Here is an 18,162-nt window from a genome sequence, read left to right as displayed (position 1 = left end):
TGAAATTCAACATTCAACACATCAAAACTCAACCTCTTGGGCCCATTTCTGGAAAAACACTTTAAACTCATAATATAACATGTTTTGAAGATCAATTTGTAAAATCAAAGCCCAAGGGTGAGTCAATTGAACACCATTTTCAAATAAACATCAAGAATATGATGAACATGCAACATGCATGAGTTCAATTGAAATCAAAGCTTCCAATACATAATCAAGTGAGTCAATTCTTCCAAAAACATGATGAATTCATGAACTATAGCTAGAATATAAACATGCATGTGAGGGTTTCCATGAAATCAACCTTAAAACTCAACAATGTGTACATGCATGCATGATTTAAGCCTTAATTCAACATTTTAAGCCATAACTTGGCTCTAGACCTCAACATCTTTTAAACCATGCAAGAACCAACTCAATTCATAAACAAGAAGGTAAAAGCTCTACCTTAAGTCTTCAATTTTAAGTCTAGACGCTCAATAATGCAATCTCTCTTCAAAATCTTCAAGTCTCCAAGTTAAATTTGTTGAAATCAAGTTTTTTCCTCTCAATCTCTCTCTCTAGTCGGTTATGGGTCTCAAATGGCTGAGTAAATGTGATAAAGCTAATATAGATGAATCAAATAAAAGGCTCATGAAAGTCCACTAAGTGACATTTTGGTAAATAACTCAAGTTGATGCATTTTAACTTCATTTAATCTAATTTAATCATACCAAATCAAATTTCAACTAAATTTACCATAAAATCACATTAATTCTAATTAACACAAAACACTAATCAATTTCGAATTTGGCCGCCGATAAGGCCTTCAATTTACAGTTCGAAACTTAAAACATGAACAGATAAATCAATGACAAACAGATAGAAATGCATTTAAACTAATACACTCAATCAATCAGTCAGAATTTCAGTCAATCAGTTACTTAATCATGTTCAGTCACAGTTTAGCAGTAATCAGTGGTATTATCAGTAAATAGTGGTGAGGGTTGTCACATCGGCCGATCGTCGCATCGCAGCCCCGCCTCCGCCTCCGCCTCCGCCTCCAGCCCGATTTTGATGGCCCCTCCAGTTCTGCTTCTCCTTCTCCTTCTCTTTCTTCTTCTTCTTCCTCCTTCTCTTCTTCTTCTTCCTTCTCAAATTCGAGCCAAATTCAAGCCGGGACTTTCGGGCTCTGTAGCATGATTCCTAAAATAATTAAAAAGTTAAAAAATCTGACATGACAAATGAAAGCGTAGTCGAGTGATTTATTTGGTTTTGGGTCAAGTTTGCTTAGTCATTGATGCACTTGGCAAGGCATGATAATATTTTGGTTCTGTGATTGAAGTTGACCATCTACCAAATGGTTGATGAACGAGTCCAGTGTCATGGTTGGAGGCCTTGACCAAAAATCTACCAAAGTTGACCCATTAATAGTGCCTACTCAACTGGTGTTTTAAGCAGTGCTAATATGTAGGAATTATTATGGACCAAATGTTAAGATTTGAATTTTTCACCCATTATTAAAAAATAAAAATAAAAACTATAATCAACTTTGATAATTCTAGATATTTTTATCTAAAAAATGATGTCAAGGTTAAAAGTCGGCAAGAGGCTAAATACAATGAAGGGGATTTGGTCCGACACACACTTTTTATTACTAAAATATTAAACTGTAAAATAATATAACTTTTGATGTAAATGTTAATTTTTAATAAAATTAATATTTTTAAAATTTTCTCATTAAGATCTATCAAATAAGATTTATAATGACTATAAAATTCTTAAAAAAAAAGAAAATTTATTACCGTTGAAATTGATATAAACAGTAACAGTAACATGTTACTCTATTTGATAGTAATAAGTTACTCTGATTCACAGTAAAATGTTATTCTGGCAATATTGTCCAAGAAAAAAAAAGAAAATATTTTACTTTGTTCTTATTCAATTTCCCCTTTAAGGGGTTTATGAAACAAAATAAATTGAGCTGTCTTTTACACTAAACAAGGGTCCAATGGAGGGGTTTTGGCTAAATTTACCTACTCCCTCCGTCCCAAAATATTGGTCCTTTTTGGGGAATCCAACTTTTTTTGGTAGTACACTTATTAGATTTGAAAAAAGTTAATTTTCCAAAATTACCCTTTTGATAGTACATTTTTTGGGAATATCAATGTCATAATTGTACTTTTTAAATTGTTTATTAATTTAAAAGAAGGGCAAAATAGGAAATTTACATTATTTTGTACTTGATTTATAAAGAGGGACTAATATTTTGGGACAATGAAAAATAGAATAAAGGACTAATATTTTGGGACGGAGGGAGTACAATTTAAATTAAGCAAATCATGTGTATAAATATTCTGTCAAAAATGTTGACTCCATTGACAGTGTAGATAAAATGAACTAATATCAATAATTTATGAAGATAATTATTTAAATTAACAGTTAAAAAAATAAATTAACACAAAGTGAGAGTTTAAGAGAGATAAATGAACTTTAAAAAAAAAATGTATATAACTCGAGTTATTTATTAGGCTATTATTGATGCCTCTTAGGCTCGAATTGTCACTCTATCCTCGTACTCTTTCGCTACGTCATTATGAGTGAATTTGAAGTTTAAAATATAAAATTTTAACATTGCTCATTTAATAATACATGTGTTCATATGTCGCTGCATGAAAAACATTTATTTTATCTCATTACTAATAAAGAGGTTCATGTACTTCTATTAAACTTGTAAAATTTAATACAAAATTAATGTAAATTGTTTATTTTTGCTAATGGAAGAAGAAAAATTCTAATACTGTATTTGGTTGGGAATTTGAGAAATGATTTAAAAAAGAAGATGAAAACAGTAAAATATAATTTCTGAGAGGGTAATTTTTGGGAAAAATGGGGCCGAGCTGCGAGTTGGGCTTTGTGGCCCAAAGTGCGAAGGACTAAGTAAAAAGGCCATAATGATTACTCTGGCCCAATAAAAATGCAAAAGGTTACTCCGGCCCTGGAGAGGCAAGGTTACTCCGGCCTAGGAGAGACAAAGTTACTTCGGCCAGGGAGGTAAAGTTTCTTCGGCTCTGGAATTATAAAGATACTTCGGTCCAGGAACGACTTAGAGTTATGCCGGTCTTGGAGTCATACCGGCCGAAAGTCATTGGTTCGGTCTAAGACCGTACCATTGGTTGTACATGAGAAAACCGAGATAAGGATAGAGTTAAAGGTGGAACCGAACTAAGAATAGTTCGGTTTACTCAGTGGCTCTGCATAGCCAAGCTTATTTCGGTCATATAGTAGTTCGGCCAAAGTAAAAACCATCCCACTTGGTTTAAGCAGTGGGGGAGGGTGTAAAAGGATAAGCATTATCCTTAGGAGTATGAATCCTAGGAGGACTCTGCATGGAGGAATAAAAGTCCTACTAGGATTCTTTTTCAACATAAAATTGTTCTTTGTAAAAGTTAGCTTTAGTAAAGATAGGAACATTGTAAACATTGTTCTTTAGAGGTTGGCTGGATTAAACCAAACCTTTATACTCTTCGGCCAAAGTATGGGTATGGCTGAAGAGTGGTTGGCTGGAATAAACCAACACCCTTCCTAAGCCCAGGATAAGGATCCAGGCTGCAGGACGTTTGGTCAGAATAACCAAAACATTGTTCAAAGTTAGCTGGAAAAAACTGACTTAGAGGTTGGCTGAAATAAACCAACTCTTGTACTCTTCAGCCGAAGTATGGGTATGGCTGAAGAATGGTTGGCTGGATTAAACCAACTCTTTGTACTCTTCAGCCGAAGTATGGGTATGGCTGAAGAGTGGTTGGCTGGAATAAACCAACTCTTGTTACTCTTCAGCCGAAGTAAGGGTATGGCTGAAGAGTGGTTGGCTGGATTAAACCAACTCTTTCTACTCTTCAGCCGAAGTATGGGTATGGCTGAAGAGTGGTTGGCTGGAATAAACCAACTCTTGTTACTCTTCAGCCGAAGTAAGGGTATGGCTGAAGAGTGGTTGGCTGGATTAAACCAACTCTTGTTACAGGGTATGGCTGAAGAGTGGTTGGCTGGATTAAACCAACTCTTGTTACTCTTCAGCCGAAGTAAGAGTATGGCTGAAGAGTGGTTGGCTGGAATAAACCAACTCTTGTTACTCTTCAGCCGAAGTAAGGGTATGGCTGAAGAGTGGTTGGCTGGAATAAACCCTCTTGTTACTCTCCAACCGAAGTAAGGGTATGGCTGAAATTGGATCGGCTGGATTAAACAAACTGAAAACCCCTCAGCCGAAGTAAATATGTCGGCTAAGGAGTGGTTGGCTACTGTAAGTATAGTTTAACCAGCTAAAACCGAAATAACAGTTGGAGTAATAGAAGACATTACAAGTGCAAGCATATGAATCAGAAACCGGAATAAGAGTCCAACAAAATTTTCATTCATTAAACAGTAATTACAGAGGGGCATAGCCCGGTTACAAAGGCAAAAGGCAACAAAAAGAGAAAAAGTACAGAGTCAAGAGAAGAGATCTTCGATCTCGGCGTCAAAGGCAGCATCAGCGTCAGCATGAAGACCGGTTTCAGGCGGAAGCTCGGTGTCGGTAACAAGGGTGGTTTCTGTAACAACCCTCATACTGTTTACTGATTAGGGACTGATTGATTACCGATAATCACCGATTACTGTTAAACGAAACGGATAATGACTGATAACTGACTGATAATTGAACTGAGTAAAGTACTGAACTGACTGATTGAAATTGGAATCTGAATTAACTGAGTATATGTTAGTTAATTGCATTCTATCTGTTTGATTGTCTGATTATCTGTTCATGTTTATATGTTTAAACTGCTAATTGAAGGCCTTATCGGCGGCCGAATTAGAAACCGATTGATTTTCCGTGACCCTCATAATTAATGTGATTTTATGGTATATTTATCTGAAAACTGATTAGGTATGATTAAATTAGATAAAATAAGCTAATTAAAGAGTTTGTTTTATTTACCATATTGCCACCCTTAGTGGCCCACTCAACATACATGTTTGAGCCTCATTACACCTTGTATCAAAACACATTTCCATCAGCCATTTCTCCTGAGCTTAGCCGACCTTGAGAGGAGAGTTAGAGAGAGAGAGAGAATTGTTCTTGTTGATTTGGCTTGAATTGCTTGGAATTGAAGTGTAGATTGCTATATTGAACCTCTAGACTTGCATTCGAGGAACCTAGGTATGAATTTCATCTTTTGATTTTGTCTTTAAGTTGATTCATGCATGGTTCATGTTAATTTGTAGAGCTAAGTCATGATTTGGTTCATTAATGGCAGATTGAAGCTCATCTCTTGCATGCATGTTAGTATTGTTGCATTTTGAGGTTGATTACATGGACATTAGTACATGCATGCTCATATTGTTGTTACAGACCATGTTTTCATCTGGTTTTGAAAAGAAATGAGCTCATTTGAGCAAGCTTTAGAGCTTTAATTTGGTTTAAAACTCATCCATGCATGTTTGAATGTTGTTCTTGAAAATGGGTTTGATTATGGTTTTAATTGACTCACCTTGGGCTTTGATTTCTTAAAATTGAGCTTTGAAACATGATATTCTATGTGTTTATAAGAGTTTTCCAGAAAATGAGCCCAAGGGGATCGGTTTTGAGTTGTTAACAACTTGGTTTTGAACTTGGAGGTGCAATCTGGGTTTTCCAGATTTTGCGCTTCCGCTCGAGCGGAGGAAGTGCCGCTCGAGCGTAGAATTCGAGCATCCAGTATCTCTGCACTGTTTTACCTTACGCTCGAGCGGAGGATTGGGCGCTCGAGCGGAGTCAGGTCTCACGCTCGAGCGGGCATCGAGCGGAGATTTCACCCATCCAGTACTTTTACAGTACGCTCGAGCGGGAAAGTTTACGCTCGAGCGTGTACCTTTGTTGCATGACCGCTCGAGCGGGGAAACGTGCGCTCGAGCGGGACTCTGTTTTTCTGAAAATGCTTTTAAATGTGCATCTTTGCATCCTCATCCCGTTCTAGGCATTCTTAGGCCTAGTTTAAAGCATCTTGTTGAGGATATAGATGTAGAACACACCGAGGCATTAGGGATTAAGTTAGGAGATTTCCCAACTGTGTAGCTTAGTGTGTTCAACCTGTTAACTGTGTAGGGTTGGCAACTGGGGAGACGCGCTCTAGCATACTGTAGCCCAGAACTCTGTGAGTAACAATTGTGTAAAGATATGTTCAACTGATTATCTTCTGAATACTGAACTGAACTGTTTACTGAACTGGTATTATTTACTGAATGAATGTATGTCCTTTATTTCTGAACTGTACTGTGGCATCCTTAGTATCTACGGTTTACTGTTACTGTTACTGTCACAGAGATCTCTGTCGGTTTCCTTGTGAAACCACTACTGTTTACTGACTGATGGCCATCATTACTGTTCGGTCTTTTAAGACCTACTGTTACTGTTATGCTAATGGATGTACCACATATGACTGTTTACTGTACTGAGCAACTGAATTACTGATTGAAATGAACTGTTTTCATTACTGTAAGGACATTCATTCTAAACCCCTTTACGCTTTATGTTATTCACTGGGCTTTAGCTCACTGCTCATATATATATGTAGGTGTACAGGCACCAGAACGGAGCTAGGAGCGTCAGGGTAACTCCAGTTTTGTCAAGCCAGCCTTTGTGCCTCACTGCGAGGTTCCGAGCCTACTGTTAAGGCTTAGGGGTGTTTTAGAATTTCCCCCCTTTTTGTACTGTTTCACTGTTTTGTATAGACTGACTGTTTACTGTACTGTTATACAGGGATTAGGTCCCTGTACTGTGTGACTGTTAATTTTGTATACTGTGTTGTACAGACGGAATGTTTTCTGTACTGTTATGTGGGGTTGAGTCCCTAGTTAAGTGGATGTGAATATTGTGTATACTGTTCTGTACTGTTTTTGTATAATGTATGAAAAGCCTTTTTGCATACAGACTGTCACAGCTCAATGGACACTATTTATTTACTGTATTGGCTTCCGCCAGGCCCTGTACTCTGTTTTACTGTATTACTGTTCTGCAGGCCTTCGGTAATCTCGGATTACTGGCCGGTTACGGTACTAAACCCATAGGGCCGGGTTTGGGCTGTGACAGTTTCGGTCGGAACCACGGCTTCACCAGGCTGATCAACAGCTACGTCTTCCACCATAGGTTCCGACCGAACTGTCTGATCCACATCAACAACCGGAGCATCGTCAGAAGTAGAATCTTCATCTGAGTCTGAGCCCTCAAGAAACTGTTGCTACATGACATTTGCATACTCCGCAAGGGATTTCGGTATAAAGTAGGCTGGAGGGTCGAAAACCTCGGTTTGAGGATCATGACCGAGCTTCTCAACGGCTCCCCTCCAGCCGCACTTAAAGAAAAGCTCCTTGGCGGCCTCACATTGTTTGACATAAACATCTTCTGCCTTCTGGAAGCCTCTTTTTTCGGCCTCTTTGGCGCTCTCCTTCGCCTGGGTTATTTCGGCGTCTTTTTTCTTTTCAAGTTTTAACAGCTCGCGCAGGTACTTGTCCTTCAGAACAATGGCAGTCTTTTGTTTTTCGGCTTCGGCCGAACTAACCATTCCGGTCAGTCAGCCGACCTCACCTCGGAGTTCGGCCATTTCCTTTCTGGCCTCCTCCAGCTCGGCCGCTTTCGCCTCAGCCTCTGCCGCTGCTTGCCTAGTTACTTTCCTAAGCTCCAGCACTTTCCTATGGGTGATTTTGTTTTTCTGAAGGGCCTGACAAAGCAAAGATTTCCCTTTAAACCGAAGTAGAAGTTGAAAAAAGAAAGTAGACAGCAAAACGACCGAAATTGCTTACCAGAATCATGGATTTTGTCGTTGACCGGATGGCCTTTAGTTCGGTATTCAGTTGTTTTTGGTGGTGCTCCATGTCTTTGGGGAGGCACACACCCTTGGCCAGATTGAGGGCCAACAAATGGTCTTTTTCAGCAACAACCGAATCTGTATCTCGGATGTCTCGGTCGTTGAAGGTAAGTTTTGGGGCCCAGCTGCCGGTAGTTCAGTCAGAAGGTACCAGTTGGGGGTTCGGTGGCAAGCTCGGCGGAAGTACGGGTTCTGCTTTATCAACCAAAATTTGTTCGGTCTCAGCAGTCCGGGTGCGCTTGGTTCGGCGAGAAGAGGACGGTTGTTGAGAAGGGAGGGCCACAACAGTAGGTTGCGATTGGCTGGGCGGTGTTACTTCGGGCCTAGTTGTTTCGGTCAGAAGGGCCCTGACTCTGCTTTTCTTTGCCATCTCTTCTTCTGTAGTTAATGGAACAAGTCGTATTTCGGGTAGGGTTGGGTCCGGTTCAGGTGCGTCTTCAAGGAGGAAATCAGTCACTCAGGCTTTTCGGCGACCGCTATATCTGTAGGTCGGCTCAAAGTTTAGAAGCTTAGCCCAACTCCTTTCTTCAACACGTAATGCGGCTCGGAGTATGTTCAGACTTGGGTAACTATAATAGGAAGCAAGATGAGCTAAGTTTGCAAAAAGGATACAAACTGTTAGATCGGTTACGACATCCGAAACTAAAGCACAAGAAAAAAATACGTAAAACCGAAGTAAAGTCTACCAGGTTTTCCTTTCTTCCAGTTTATACTTCGGCCTGGGATTTGGGCTTGCTGATCTTCAAAATTGCCCGATACCCAGAAAAAGTCATCATCATTGACGTCCTTATCCGGCGTATCTTGTATTATCTTTTCTCTACGGCGGCGTATCCTAAGGTAATAAACCCAGCCATCTTCTTTGGAACCTATGGAGTACTGGTGGAAGATTTCGGCTAAACCGAGGTTCAGGCCGGCTTGGCGGTTTAGCTCGGATATACCCATTATTATTCGGTATGTATTGGTGGATAGCTGGGTTGGGCATAGTCTGGTTTGCCTAAGAAATTCACAAATTAAAGGCTGGACAGGGAACCTTAGTCCGGTCTCTATTATTGAAAGCAGGGTAAAGGGTACAAAGCCTGCCTCACCCCAGGGTACGATATCCTTCTTGGCTAGGGTAAGGTGTACATCGTCTGGAATGCCATAATCCCTTCGGAATTCGGCCATGCCACCAGGGGTCTCTACCAAATACCTATACTTACCCATCTGATGTATAATCTACGAATAAATTATATCGGTGCAAAAATCGTGCTCAGTAGCTCGGTTGAGCGCACGCAGGAGTGCCTGGATAACCTAAGTCTGCAAAGTAAAAAACAAAAGGGTTAAGCCCAGATCATTGGACCGTGCTACAAATTAAAAGAAAGGTATAAAAGTCCTACTTCGGCCTAGTGGACTGGTTCTACCTCGGTTCATCGAAAGGTTTGGTAGCTAGGTTTGAGCAGGGTAGACCGGTTCATCGTCTGGGGACAGCTTTCTTAGTTCGGTCTAAAAACTAAAAAAGCTGGCATAGCCCCAAGGCCTAAATCGGTTAAGCTGTGTGTTTTGTTACTTCGGTTGAGCCTCTAGGGGCAGCTTTCAGAGTTTGATATAGAAACTGAGAAAGCTGGCTTAGCCCCAATGGCTTAGCTCGGTTAAAGTCCGAGGTTCCTAGTTTATTGCATTCAAACTTCGTTCGGTGATCTTATTTCGGCTAAGTTAAATTAGAAGTTTATTTTTTGAAGCTGCTGTCATCTCTGCAAGTTCTAGTTCGGTTATTCTCTAAAAGTAATCTACCAATATTGGACAAACAGTATCCTAGTTCGGTTGCTATGTGATTTTGGATCTAAGACTAAGTTTTCTACAGAATTGTTCATATACACGAGTTCCACTGGTTTTCTCATGAAAGTACAGAAGCGAAGCAGAAATGGAAGAAAATGTTTTGCACAAATACAATAAGCAAAATACGTAGAACAGATATGAAAGCAAAAAACAAAGGAAGCAAAACAGGTTTTTTGAAACTTACCAGAGGAAGATGAAGCTAAAGAAGGAAGAATGGCAGCAAAATCACAGCCTCTTCAAGTGCAACGGAAGAAAAGCAAGAGCACAGAGAGAGAAGATGAAGAGTAGTGAAGGTGAATGGTTCAAAGGCAAGATGATTGTTTTGTGGAAAGAGAGAGAGGGCGGGAACTGTTCAAAAATTGCGGAACACGAAGACGGCGTTGACAGCTGCCTTCTACGAATGGGAACGTGCCACGTGTATACGGAAAGGGAAGCGTTACAGTCGTGATTGAAGAGACGTTTTAACCGGACAAAGTAAAGCCCGAAGTAAAATTAGCTCGGTTTAAGGGCCCAAGAGTTTTTGGCTCGGCTGGAGAGGCTAAAGGATTTTTAGCTCGGCCAGTAGACTGGTAATCCCAATCATGCTGCGCATATGGAATTAAGGGACAATTGAGAGGGTAATTTTTGGGGAAAATGGGGCCGAGCTGCGAGTTGGGCTTTGTGGCCCAAAGTGCGAAGGACTAAGTAAAAAGGCCGTAATGATTACTCTGGCCCAATAAAAATGCAAAAGGTTACTCCGGCCCTGGAGAGGCAAGGTTACTCCGGCCTAGGAGAGACAAAGTTACTCCGGCCAGGGAGGTAAAGTTTCTTTGGCTCTGGAATTAAAAAGATACTTCGGTCCAGGAACGACTTAGAGTTATGCCGGTCTTGGAGTCATACCGGCCGAAAGTCATTGGTTCGGTCTAAGACCGTACCATTGGTTGTACATGAGAAAACCGAGATAAGGATAGAGTTAAAGGTGGAACCGAACTAAGAATAGTTCGGTTTACTCAGTGGCTCTGCATAGCCAAGCTTATTTCGGTCATATAGTAGTTCGGCCAAAGTAAAAACCATCCCACTTGGTTTAAGCAGTGGGGGAGGGTGTAAAAGGATAAGCATTATCCTAGGAGGACTCTGCATAGAGGAATAAAAGTCCTACTATGATTGTGCCACAGAAAACTTATAAAAGCTCACAAACATCACATTGGAGGAGGTAATTGAACACAACACAATTTTCCCTTTCCATTTTTAATTCCTCCCTAAATCATCTAACCAAACAAAACATAAAATAAGATCTGATTCCATGAACTTATTTTGCCTTTAAAATAACAATTTCCTTATTTTATTATTTTTTTCTTAAGTGCATGTCTCTGTTTTGTAGTTCACACTTGGCCGTATCTTGAGGGAAGGACTTCGAGATGAAGTGGCTTAAAAAAAAGAAAAAAAGAAAATTATTATATAAATTAATAAATTTTAATATTTGTTTACTTATTTTAAAACAAAGTGTGCATTTAAATTGCATTTAATTACAAAATGGTTACCATCATATCATTATATTGATATATTCATTTCTTCACGTATAAGTTAGGATTTCAAAATAAACCAAGCTAGTTGAACCAAACTCGTATTTGATTTGCCAAAAAATTGTTTAAGATTTATTTGTCATGTAAATAAATTAAGTTTGAATATATTTTATAATTCGTTAAGTTTTTATGCAAATCAATATTTCATTAACTTATTATTTAATTTGATAAGTTTATAATATGAAGTTATACAAGTTTGTTAAAAGTTCATTTAAGATCTACTTATTATAAAAAAATCAGTAAAAATTAAACACGCTTTGAAACTCGCTTAATTTTTGAATAAAATTTGAATAATTTATTACTCAACTAACTTATTATATATATATATATATTATTTTGCATTAAAAAATAGAATATAAAACAAGAATCACTTTTAGTTGTCACATTAGTAAATAAAAAAAAATAAAAAATATTCTTAATTTATTCTAATTATTAAAAAAAATCTTAAAATATTGGGAGTGGAACTAGCACATTTACAAGTGGAACAATGGGAACATCACATGTGTGTTTCCCAGTCACCCACCGGGCATGTCCTTAAACCAAGTGAATTCACTTTTTTGATTTTTGTAGATGTTGCTTTTTACTTTTTATTATTTTAATTAATTAATTAATTAATTATTTACAATTAAAATTATTTAATTTGTTTTTTCGCGGGCAGGCTTGTAGCTCTCTTTAGGTGGCATCTTTAACAACATCATCATCATCAACAAGTACCCTTGCTTTTGCCCCTCTCTTTTGTCTTTATTAATTAAGATAAAATAAAACAAACAAATCTCAATTATTTAATCAATTAATTGTGATTTATTTTAATTCATGTCCCGAAGATTCCAACCAAACTAGCAAGAGAACGAGACACGTGTGGTGCTTAATCAAACACGTGTTAGTGTGTCAATCGTCAATATAGATTTAGAAAAAAATATTCAACACTAATGTCAATTAATTATAATTAATCAAGTCAATTAAAGTATGGCTTGATGCCTTAGGTTTTCCCCTTGAATGTGGGTTCTAATTGAATAAAATAAATATTAAATATAACAAAATTATTATTTAATGAACGATCTCATTTTTTGATGTGGGGATCATTTTTTTTTTCTTTTTTCTTTTTTAATCAACAAATATTAATTGTTAAATTAGTACCTATGAGAAAAAATATTTTTACCCTTGACAAAACATCTTAGTGCTTACATTTCTCCTTGAAATTAAGCCCTAAAGAAGATATATTGACCTCCGTGGAGATTATAACATGACCTTATTCAATGTAACTTATGAAATAGATAAAAAAAAACAAAAAACACAAATATGGAGAGTTACACCTCCCCTCCTCCCTGTTTTTGAGTTGCACTCTGCCTTCCATGTGAGTTGCACCTCCATGTTTTGCTAATTTTTTTGAATTCTATATCGTAAATTTTAATTCTTTCTTTCTTTCTTTTTTTTTTTTTTTTCAAATAATGTGTCAAAATGTTTAATACAATTTTGACTTAACAGTTTATGAGACAAAAATTATTTAAATAAATTTGAAAATTAATTATTAAAAAAATAAATACTTTTAACTTATACTATTTAATTATTAACTTTTAAGTCCTTGGGTTAATACTATTTACGATTTTGTACAAACTGATTATATCATATTAGATGGTGTCAATGTTATGCTAAATTATTTAACTTGTCATCGTGGCCAAATGAGACCTTAGAGTTTATAATTAACAAAAATGCTAGAGGCACCAAAAATTCTACCAAAAATTCTACCAAAAATTTTATCAAATGTCTCATATGGATGTGGGACCCACATGGGACCCACATTGTGTGGGTCCCACACCCATGTGAGACATTTGGTAAAACTTTTGGTAGAATATTTGAGGTCTCTATCATTACTCTATAATTAATTAAGACCCTACTATGATGATCTAGAAACTATCCAAAAAATAAAAAACCTCATAGATCTAGATCATGTGGTGAAATCTAGAGTTTGTGCTTTATTTGATTCTTCACCATTCCTTTACTATTATTTTGGAGTTCCAAAAAAGCTAAGCAAGGCATGTGCCAGCCCCTGAGATATTCAAAAAAGTATATAAAGCCTGTTTATTTAAGTGCATTTTAAGGCCCACCTAGAAAATATATTATAATTAATTATTCTTCTACATTAGTACTTAGCCAATTACTTAATGTTTAATGACTATGATCCAAAGCCCTCCTATACATGAATTGTGAATGTAGTCATTAGAAGTTATATAGGCGTGTCAATAGTATGAGAATATTGTAAAATAGATGCTAAATTAAATTCCTATTAATTATTAAAAAAAGACTATAAAAGTATTTTTGATCAAATTAGAAATTAAAATTTTGATATGTTACGATTGACAAGAATGTTAGTCAAGAATCTTTAGCATGCAAATATACTTTTTTTTATGTTAATGTTGGTATGTAAATTCTTTTTTTTTTTTAATTTTTAATTTTAATTATCAAACTAATTGTTATCTTCTTTATTTAAACATATTCACTATGACAAGGATAGTCAAATCCAAAAGTATTTTTGAACAAATACCTATAACGTACCTCTCGTTTTCATAACCAACAAAAAAAAAAGAAAAAACAAAGAGCAGAGATTAGTATCATTTTTTTTTGTCATTAAGAAATTAGTATCATTCATTTCAGTCTTTTTTGGGTTAGTTACATAATAACACTTTACCTCACTACAAGAAATGAGCTTTTTAGGGACAAATTTGTTTCGTTCCTAAAAGTATAATATTTGTTAGGAAAAATTTTTGCCAACCAATTTCCATCGTCGCGAGGTTTGTCCCAAATGGCCCGTCCGGAAAAGTCAAAAAATGATTTTTAAAGACAAAATTTTGCATTTGTCACTATAGATAGACTTTTAGAGACAAATATGTAGTTGCAAAAAGTTTTGATTTTGAGACAACCAAAATTTGTCTCTAAAAGTCTAATTATAGTTCAACAATCGGAGTAGTTATGGAGACAAAAATTAATTTTTGAGACAACCGAAATTGGTCTCTAAAAGTTTTTTTTTAGGACAAATGAAAGTGGTCTCCAAAAGTTTTACTTTTTGGAACAAATGGAAGTGGTGTATAAAAGTCATAATTTTTTTTAGACAACTAAAATTGGTCTCTAAAAGTTTGATATTATTTATTTATTTATTATTTTATTTTTATTTTTTTGTGACAATTACTCTAAAAATACTAGTATGAACATCAACTTATATTCATTTCTTGATTTCTCAACAACCAAACAGAAAATATCAAACATATCACCAGACCATTTGTTCATCTCCAAATTAAAATTCCACTACACGAAAAAAAAAATGCTCATCACATTCAAAGAAGCTTAATCAAAAGATATTTCAATAACAAACAAATACCATGCTCTGATTTATTAGTATGTAATATTTTGATTATATATCATAAACTGACAGAGATTTCAAAAGTATGATTTCCAATTTATAAGGCTAGTACCATAAGCATTGTTTGTAGCATTCTACTATTCAACATATTGTAATTGGAGTTATATCTACCTACATAACAACACAACTCAACTCATTGCATCTTCTTCTCAATAGCTTCGTTGAAATGGCATTCAAAATCTAGCACAGAACTCCCAAGCTTCAAATCGACGCAAGTTTGTAGGACCTGCATAGAATAGGCCAAACTCTCAAATAGATTACCAATTAAAAATTATCTAATGATAGATTGATTTAATAGATTGCAATTTAAAGTGCCAATTGTAGTATCTGCAGCAATCACACATAAATATTAGCACACAAAGCCGCCCAAAATTCACTATCAATATTCAAGAGTTAACAAAGATTAAACTAAATCAACTTGCTACAAAAATTTGAAAATAATTATTCCAAAGATAGACACAGTTTACATTGATGTTGTGAAAACAAGATGAAAAATGGTTACCTATGTACTCCTCAACTCAGTCATCAAAGCAATTTTGAGGTCAATTGAAATTAGTAATCTATTTAATTTCCAGACCTAATCTCAAAATACATGGACACATTTATGGTGTTTGCTCTGTTTCTGAAGCCTCTCATGTAATCAAAGATATTAGTCACCCAGAGAAAAGCCATATCCTTGTAAATATTTTCAGCTTCCTCTTGTTTCAATGTTATACATAATCAACAATATATTAATAATGAACAGACCAATATCACAATCCAGAATGGTCAAGTAATATAAGCAAAAGTCAACCAACAATCTAGTGCTTTAATTATTAATTCCAAATATAAAAAAAGCAACAATGTGGACTAGGTTCACAACAATATTGATTGAAATTCAGCAATTAACAATCATGGGTATGTCAAAGAAAACAATTAGCATTTGAAGAATTAACAAACCTTGATTTGGAATTTGGTTTTAGAAACATCGGTGCATTCGGGCCGAACCTCAGAAAGAATCAGCAGGAGTTCCAGCATCCCTCCACATTTTTGAAAAACCACAAAACACCTAAAGAAATCAAAACCCACCTGAGTCAGCTCAATCAAACCCTAACCCTGTACGCATCTAGAGCAAGCTTCGTGACTTCCCACGTCCTCTCTTACCCTTGGATGTGCCTACTAGAAACAATGAAAAAGTATCATGTTAATATATAGATTGAAAAGACGAGACCACCAACCAAAACAAAACATAAACTTAAAATATTTACAAACCATCAGTGCTGGAATGTGTGCTAGAAGTATCCGAGTGTGAAACTTGTGATGTAACTTCATGTACCGATTCTGATGTAAATGGGTGCAGCGTAGATGATCGAACTGATTTAATGGATGCATGAAGTCCAGGTGTTGATTGAGTGGATGAGCGAACTGATTTAGTGGATGCATGGGGTGTAGGCGCATGGGGTCTAGGTACATACCCTGCTCATCCTCTGCCTCTTGTGGGCATACCTGTTGAGAAGCTGAGGGTATATATATCATATATTTCTACACTGCATATATACTTATGCATATATATTAATAGACAGTATATACCATTAGATTTAGTACAAGTAACCAAAAATTAAGCAAAATCATGCAGTGCATTCTTCCAGTGCATAAAATATTGAAGACAGATATAAAATTGTTGTGGGGTGGTAACAAAGGAAACTGAGGCGATTTCCGGAGTTGGTCCATAAAGCTTGTCATCATCAGAATGCCAAGATATAACATGCAGAGTTTTTTGTAAGAAGTGTGTTAGGTTCCATTTTGTTCAAGTGAAGTTATTTCAACAGAAACTTCAAATTCTGTGTAAAAATCATAATAGAAAATGAAAATCTGCACACTCAAAGAACTACATAGGATTACATATATCTTACAAACAAAAATAAAATAAAATTAATTAACAGTAGCATAACTAAGCACATGGTACAAACCTGCGCTCCTTTTCCACAAGAGTATGGTCTAAGATGACACTATAAGCCAAGTCAGTCGTTGCCAGTGCTGCAAGATAGTCTTGCCATTAAGAAAGAAAAATAATTACATTTGATCACATCCCAACAGATCTGGTCCAAGTTTCACTGCCAATCAGAAGTGTCATCAGATGGACAAATTATATAGTGGATTATGCACAACGCAAGTTACCATATGCAAATTTCTTTACAATTTCCCTTTTACTACAGAATTGAAACTGCTACTGACCAACTCACTTACAGCCCTCAAGACTAGCTCTCAAAATAAAGGAAATACATAAATTATAGTACACCTAACAAGAACAAAGTTTTCACAAATTTGCCAAACTGCCTCTGGTTTAAGTAATTCAATTGCCCAAATTAGTCAACATTTGGAAACATTAAATGAAACTACTACAACTCTTAACCACACAGAATAACAGGGTTTTGCAGAGTAATCTTTAATTATACATTAGCATACATGCAAATATGTTACTCCTGTGGATTCATCATCACTCCTTAGTCCTAGACTTCCAGTTAAGCATAATTGCAAGGAGACCTTTTCACAACTAATATTCAAAGATGCAAAATATCCTTAGTAAAATGGCACATTCAGTAAATAACATCAAGTAGATTTGTATAGATTTGTATTTTTGAAAAAAATAAATAAGATTCATATTGGCAATTCAAGAACTCTTCAACACATAGAAAAAGAACAACATTAATTTCACTCAACCTATATAACTGAAAGTATAAAAAAGGGGCATTTCCAACGAAATCAAACAATATATATAGAATTTCAAAAGCCTTAGAAAATTAAATAGCAGCAAATTATTTTTGGCCAACCTCAATTAAATAGATTAGCTAGGTTATCCATTCTAAAAATATTATAGATAATCTTCATTAGACAAACTTAATTAGTTATTTTGTAGTTAAATTGCAAGATAATGTTTATGGAATTCTAGATATATATATATATATATATATATGTGTGTGTGGATTGTAACAGTGTAGCCTTGTAATAGTGTTCTAATTTTGTGTTCCATTTTAAGTTTGAGCATCTATGGCCTTTGACAGTTGGGTTGGGTATAGTCCTGATTCCTTTATTTATACCTTGCACATGCATAGGCATTGCATTGTAGGTCCAAATGCTTTGATATTCATTAAAATGTTTAACTCATGTTCCTTCATAGATAAAATTTTGTTGTTTTCCATAATCAAAATTATTTGGTCAACAATACAGTTTTTGTAAAGCTTTAACAAACACTAAAGTAAATCAATTAGATGTGGGTAGAGATGTGACTAAACACTATGAATCAAACTTAGGTTGCTTACAAAAGTAACATTAAACAAGTCTCTAGTATATTTGATCCCACATTAATGATGCTCTCAAGTCCTATATATATACCCTTGCTCTGTTAACAGAAACAGACTTACACCTAAAAGATGTAGTTTAGCGGATTACTAGGTGTGTAGAGCTGTGTATCAAGGGGAAACATGTGAGATTTCCCAATCCACACAATGAATATAGTTCCTGATATTTTCATTCT

General features: G+C 35.9%; 1 long non-coding RNA gene across 1 annotated transcript; it reads right to left on the bottom strand.

Annotated features, from left to right (window-relative positions):
- Positions 1–14,912: 14,912 nt before the first annotated feature.
- Positions 14,913–17,018, bottom strand: LOC114291048 (uncharacterized). The gene is made up of 3 exons (XR_014345416.1): positions 16,598–17,018; positions 15,900–16,133; positions 14,913–15,806 (listed from the first exon to the last, which is right to left on the bottom strand). It is a non-coding gene; the product is annotated as an uncharacterized LOC114291048 (long non-coding RNA).
- Between the last annotated feature and the right edge of the window lie 1,144 nt (positions 17,019–18,162).

This window comes from Camellia sinensis, chromosome 11, assembly GCF_055761805.1.
Source record: "Camellia sinensis isolate YWXY chromosome 11, ASM5576180v1, whole genome shotgun sequence".
NCBI lineage: Eukaryota > Viridiplantae > Streptophyta > Magnoliopsida > Ericales > Theaceae > Camellia > Camellia sinensis.
This window is presented reverse-complemented; position numbering and strand designations above follow the sequence as displayed.